Raw genomic sequence first — 7,038 nt, forward strand, 5'->3', positions numbered from 1 at the left:
CAAGAATAGGTAGCTAACAAACTAAAGAAGCTAGTCACCTAGCCCAGTTACCCCAAGCAAAAGCTAACGTCAGACAAATATGCAAAGCTATCTTAATATATAACTAAAATATAACTAGATTGATAGTTAGAACAATAACGTGCCAACCAGCAATTATGATTCACAGAACTTGTTTGGAGAAACGAGAGATATTTCGTGCCTAACCATAAGTAACCATAAACATATTATTAAAAGACTAATCTAACAATCCATAGTCCAGTATTGGTTCCAAGGTTGCCTTGCTAGTTAGCCAGCTAGGATGTCATCTCAGCAGTGGCTAGCAATGACAACTACGTGATAAGTTACAGTAGTATTTCAGTTTTGGAAGCCACTGGCCAATGGTAAGCAACACTAGCCTACACAGACAAAAAAGTAAAAGTAAAAAAATGTATCGAGCATGTCACAAATAAAACATTGTTAAGTTTATAAATCATGAAATAGTTAAAGTACTGTGCTTCAGAAAATATTCAGATCCCTTCAATTTCTTCCCCTTTTGTTGTTTTATGGACTTATAATTTATAATTCATAAAAACAACAAAGCAAAACCATGTTTTTAGAAATTTGTGCCAATTTATAGAAGATGTTTGTCACAGTGGTGGTGAGGCAGGACATGTGGAGCAGAGCTGTAGTACATTCCTTTAATGTTTGTCTTTACAAATAAAAGAAAACAACAAAAGGTGAGGCGCCAACCAATAGCCTTGCATAACACACTTAACACAAACAATGAATCACAACTCATATGACCAAAGGGGTAACCCGAATAGGATCCCCAATAAGAGGCAACATGGGGCAGCTTCCTCTAATTGGGGACCAACAAATCTAAAGAGCAGAGATGCCTAGAGGCATCCAGAAAATCACATTGTATGATTTTTGAATAATTATTTTGCATTTTATTGCATGACATAAGTATTTGATCACCTACCAACCAGTAAGAATTCCGTCTCTCACAGACCTGTTAGTTTTTCTTTAAGAAGCCTTCCTGTTCTCCACTCATTACCTGTATTAACTGCACCTGTTTGAATTCGTTACCTGTATGAAAGACACCTGTCGACACACTCAAACAGACTCCAACCTCTCCACAATGGCCAAGACCAGAGAGCTGTGTAAGGACATCAGGGATAAAATTGTAGACCTGCACAAGGCTGGGATGGGCTACAGGACAATAGGCAATCAGCTTGGTGAGAAGGCAACAACTGTTGGCGCAATTATTAGAAAATGGAAGAAGTTCAAGATGACGATCAATCTCCCGCGGTCTGGGGCTCCATGCAAGATCTCACCTAGTGGGGCATCAATGATTATGAGGAAGGTGAAGGATCAGCCCAGAACTACATGGCAGGACCTGGTCAATGACCTGAAGAAAGCTGGGACTGCAGTCTCAAAGAACACCATTAGCAACACTATGCCGTCATGGATTAAAATCCTGCAGCGCACGCAAGGTCCCCCTGCTCAAGCCAGCGCATGTCCAGGCCCATCTGAAGTTTGCCAATGACCATCTGGATGATCCAGAGGAGGAATGGGAGAAGGTCATGTGGTCTGATGAGACAGAAATAGAGCTTTTAGCTTTTTTAGAGTCTAAACTCCACTTGCAATTTTTGTAGGAAGAAGAAGGATGAGTACAACCCCAAGAACACCATCCCAACCGTGAAGCATGGAGGTGGAAACATCATTATTTGGGGATGCTTTTCTGCAAAGGGGACAGGACGGCTGCACCGTATTGAGGGGAGGATGGATAGGGCCATGTATCGCGAGATCTTGGCCAACAACCTCCTTCCCTCAGTAAGAGCATTGAAGATGGGTCGTGGCTGGGTCTTCCAGCATGACAACGACCCGAAACACACAGCCAGGGCAACTAAGGAGGGGCTCCGTAAGAAGCATCTCAAGGTCCTGGAGTGGCCTAGCCAGTCTCCAGACCTGAACCCAATAGAAAATCTTTGGAGGGAGCTGAAAGTCCGTATTGCCCAGCGACAGCCCCGAAACCTGAAGGATCTGGAGAAGGTCTGTATGGAGGAGTGGTCCAAAATCCCTTCTGCCGTGTGTGCAAACCTGGTCAACAACTACAGGAAACGTATGATCTCTGTAATTGCAAACAAAGGTTTCTGTACCAAATATTAAGTTCTGCTTTTCTGATCTATCAAATACTTAAGTCATGCAATAAAATGCAAATTAATTATTTAAAAATCATACAATGTATGATACACGCTGGAGGGACTATGTCTCCCGGCTGGCCTGGGAACGCCTCGGTGTCCCCCCGGAAGAGCTAGAGGAAGTGTCTGGGGAGAGGGAAGTCTGGGCATCCCTGCTTAGACTGCTGCCCCCGCGACCCGGCCCCGGATAAGCGGAAGAAGATGGTATGGTACAATGTGATTTTCTGGATTTTTGTTTTAGATTCCGTCAGTCACAGTTGAAGAGTACCTATGTTATAAATTACAGACTTCTACATGCTTTGTAAGTGGGAAAACCTGCAATATCGGCACTGTATCAAATACTTGTTCTCCAATATAATTGACATTTGGTACTCATCAATCAAATGTATTTATAAAGCTCTTTTTACAACAGCAGTTGTCACAAAGTGCTTTACAGAGACACCTGGCCTTAAACCCCAAGGAGCAAACAACAGTAGTGTTGAATTTCTGTAATCTAATCTATTAGAGACCAGCTCCTATGACCTAGGGTCCTACTGAGGTGAAAACATTTAATAGTCACTTAAGAGTTAAACAAGGGACAGTCCCTTTAAGTAAACTGTATGTACCCAGATAAAGAACATTTCTCCCAGAGGTGGAGAAGTAAATCATTTCTATAATGAGTGGATAGCAGAGATTTTGTATTAATTTATTTGCAGGAAAACATGATGACTGGTAGTTATGATTTACCCTTCTGGTAAATTCCTGCCTACGTTGTTATACAACTACCAATGAAATCTTACTTACATGGTTATGAAAGCAACTTGAAGCAGGTGAATCAGGAATGGAAAAGAAAGCTAGAAATCCATACCTTTTTCAGTTTATTGATGAACTTTCTCATTGATGTCTCTAGAAGGACCACTCCTTTATGAAAACCAGAACGGATATTGTTTCCTATGGTAAAAAGCCTGGGGGAATTGCTGAATCACAAATAGAACCCTCACTTTACACTAACCTCGGCCATCCATGTGTTCACATGCATTTACGCCATTTGCACAAGTGTCCCAAAGCTGAGGGAGTGAACATGATGGGCTAATTACACTCTCCAGTTGACCTTTCACGTGAATGTGCAACAATGCAGCCTCTACAAGTGAAATGGAATGTTATTTTTGAGCTTGCTCAATTCCATACAAAAGAACGGACAGGTGTGCCAAATTCTATGATATGCAATTGTTTGATTTGAAGACTTGACAAAATGATAGGAGGAATTTGAAAATCATCTGAGGTGTAAAAGTATAAAGTAAAATGATACACTCACCTAAAGGATTATTAGGAACACCATACTAATACTGTTTGACCCCCTTTCGCCTTCAGAACTGCCTTAATTCTACGTGGCATTGATTCAACAAGGTGCTGAAAGCATTCTTTAGAAATGTTGGCCCATATTGATAGGATAGCATCTTGCAGTTGATGGAGATTTGTGGGATGCACATCCAGGCACGAAGCTCCTGTTCCACCACATCCCAAAGATGCTCTATTGGGTTGAGATCTGGTGACTGTGGGGGCCATTTCAGTACAGTGAACTCATTGTCTTGTCCAAGAAACCAATTTGAAATGATTCGAGCTTTGTGACATGGTGCATTCTCCTGCTGGAAGTAGCCATCAGAGGATGGGTACATGGTGGTCATAAAGGGATAGATATGGTAAGAAACAATGCTCAGGTAGGCCGTGGAATTTAAACGATGCCCAATTGGCACTAAGGGGCCTAAAGTGTGCCAAAAAAACATCCCCCACACCATTACACCACCACCAGCAGCCTGCACAGTGGTAACAAGGCATGATGGATCCATGTTCTCATTCTGTTTACGCCAAATTCTGACTCTACCATCTGAATGTCTCAACAGAAATCGAGACTCATCAGACCAGGCAACACTCTTCCAGTCTTCAACTGTCCAATTATGGTGAGCTCGTGCAAATTGTAGCCTCTTTTTCCTATTTGTAGTGGAAATGAGTGGTACCCGGTGGGGTCTTCTGCTGTTGTAGCCCATCCGCCTCAAGGTTGTGCGTGTTGTGGCTTCACAAATGCTTTGCTGCATACCTCGGTTGTAATGAGTGGTTATTTCAGTCAAAGTTGCTCTTCTATCAGTTTGAATCAGTCGGCCCATTCTCCTCTGACCTCTAGCATCAACAAGGCATTTTCGCCCACAGGACTGCCGCATACTGGATGTTTTTCCCTTTTCACACCATTCTTTGTAAACCCTAGAAATGGTTGTGCGTGAAAATCCCAGTAACTGAGCAGATTGTGAAATACTCAGACCGGCCCGTCTGGCACCAACAACCATGCCACGCTCAAAATTGCTTAAATTAACCTTTCTTTCCCATTCTGACATTCAGTTTGGAGTTCAGGAGATTGTCTTGACCAGGACCACACCCCTAAATGCATTGAAGCAACTGCCATGTGATTGGTTGATTAGATAATTGCATTAATGAGAAATTGAACAGGTGTTCCTAATAATCCTTTAGGTGAGTGTACTTGTTCACCTGGTCAGAGAAGTTTTTAGGCTGCGAAACATTTATTAACAGGAGGATGTTCCATAAATTTTCTGATTAGTTTAGAAAACATTAAAATAATAAATATTTAAATATTTAATGACTTTGTGACATCATGGTTATTTTTTTGGCAAAGACAGTGTATTCAAAACAATACCCATGTTTGAAAAAATTACCAGTTTTCAAATGGTGTTAATTTCCATTTTGAACTTCAAGAAGCCTTCTGTGACATCTCAACCAACAATGGACTTACATTACACATGGAATGAAATGTATTAATTACATAAATACACAGTATCAGTCAAGAGTTTAGACAGCTACTTATTCAAGGGAATTTCCTTATTTTTAAAACATTGTAGAATAATACTGAAAACGTCAAAACTATGAAATAACACATACCGAATCATGTAATAACTAAACAATTCAAAACATATTTCATACAGCACATTCTTCAAAGTAGCCACATTTTGTCTTAATTACTGCTTTGCACACACTTAGCATTCAGTCAACCAGCTTCATCAGGTTGTCCCCAGGAATGCATTTCCAACAGTCTTGAAGGACCTACAACATACCACTGTTTTGACCACTGTTTAACTGTTCTTTCACTCTGCAGTTCCGCTCATCCCAAACTATCTTAATTAGGTTGAAGTCGTGTGATTATGGATGCCAAGCCATCAAATGCAGCAACATCACTCTCCTTCTTGTTCAAATAGCCCTTACACAGCCTGAAGCTGTGGTTTTGGTCATTGTCCTTTTGAAAACCAAATGACAGTCCCACTAAGCGCAAAACAGATGGGATGGCGTATCGCTGCAGAATGCTGTGGTAGCCATGCTAGTTGAGTGCAGCTTAAATTCTAAATCACAGCCAGTGTCACCAGCAAAGCACACCCACACCATCACTCCTCCTCCATGCTTCACTGTGGGAACCACACATGCAGAGATGATGCGTCTCACAAAGACATGGCAATTGGAACCAAAAACCTTATATTTAGACTAATCAGACCAGACATGTCCACCAGCGAAAGCAAGTCTCTTCTTATTGGTGTCTTCAGAAGTGGTTTTCTAGAAGGAATTTGACCATAAAGGCCTGATTCTCATCTGAACAGAACTGATGTTGAGATGTCTGTTACTAGAACTCTGTGAAGCATTTATTTGGGTTGCAATATGAGGTGCAGTCATTTACCAACTTCTGAGGCTGGTGACTCTAAAGAACTTCTCTTCTGCAGCACAGATAGCTCTGGGTATTCCTTTCCTGTGGCAGTTCTCATGAGAATTTCATCCCAACGCTTGATGTTTTTTTGCGACTTAACATAATGCAACTTTCAAAGTTCTTGAAATTCTCTGGACTGACAAACCTTCATGTTTTAAAGTAATGGACTATCATTTGACTTTGCTTATTTGAGCAGTCTTGCATAAAATAGACTACAATACATACATAATTAAAGCAATTTCACAAATGAACTTTTTACAAGGTACACTTGTTAACCGAAATGCATTTAAGGCGACTACCTCATGAAGTTAGTTCAGAGAATGCAGTGTGCAAAGCAGTCATCAACACAGAGTGGCTGCTTTGAACAATCAAAAATATTAAATATATTTTGATTTGTTTAACATTTTTGGTTTACTACATGATTTCATTTGTTAGTTGATAGTTTTGATTTCTACATGGTTATTCTACAATGTGGAAAATAGTAAAAATTAAGAATTACCTTTGAAGTGGCCAAACTTTTGACTGGTACTGTATAAATGAGTAACAATCATTAGGATTGTTAGTCATCTGAATATGATGTGTTAAGGATGTACGTATTGCAGGCCTTCGTTAACATGAGGTGAAGACTGTCTAATTGCCTCTAGGGTTATTTTGGAGAACAACAGCTTCAGACAGATACCAAAAGAGGCTCTAACTAAGAGAAAGAAAGCCATCAACCAGTTGTACCAGTGATTGCCTGGCATAGGCACCTGTGGGATCAACTATTGGTCCAGGAATGTAATGACATATAGAATGACTAGAAACAGTTAATGTATTGGACTGTGACAAGTGATTGTTGTGTCTTGTTAGACGCCAGTGGATTCAGAGAAGTGAAATTTAACAAATATAAATGAATTTCAGTTATATAATTTCTCCTACTCTGCTGTTTGTGCTTTTTTTATTATTATTTTTTTTTTTTACAGTAGACCCTTACAGACTTCTACATACCAAAAGAGTTGCACAATCTCAGTAATGTTATGGATTAATAACAAGTAAGGAGGATGTTTATAGATGCTCCATATTCAGGAGCATACAGCTCAAAATGCTCAAATCCAGGAACACTGAGAGGGAAAAGAAACA

The sequence above is a fragment of the Esox lucius genome, chromosome 22 (assembly GCF_011004845.1).
Source record: "Esox lucius isolate fEsoLuc1 chromosome 22, fEsoLuc1.pri, whole genome shotgun sequence".
NCBI classification, from domain to species: Eukaryota; Metazoa; Chordata; class Actinopteri; order Esociformes; family Esocidae; genus Esox; species Esox lucius.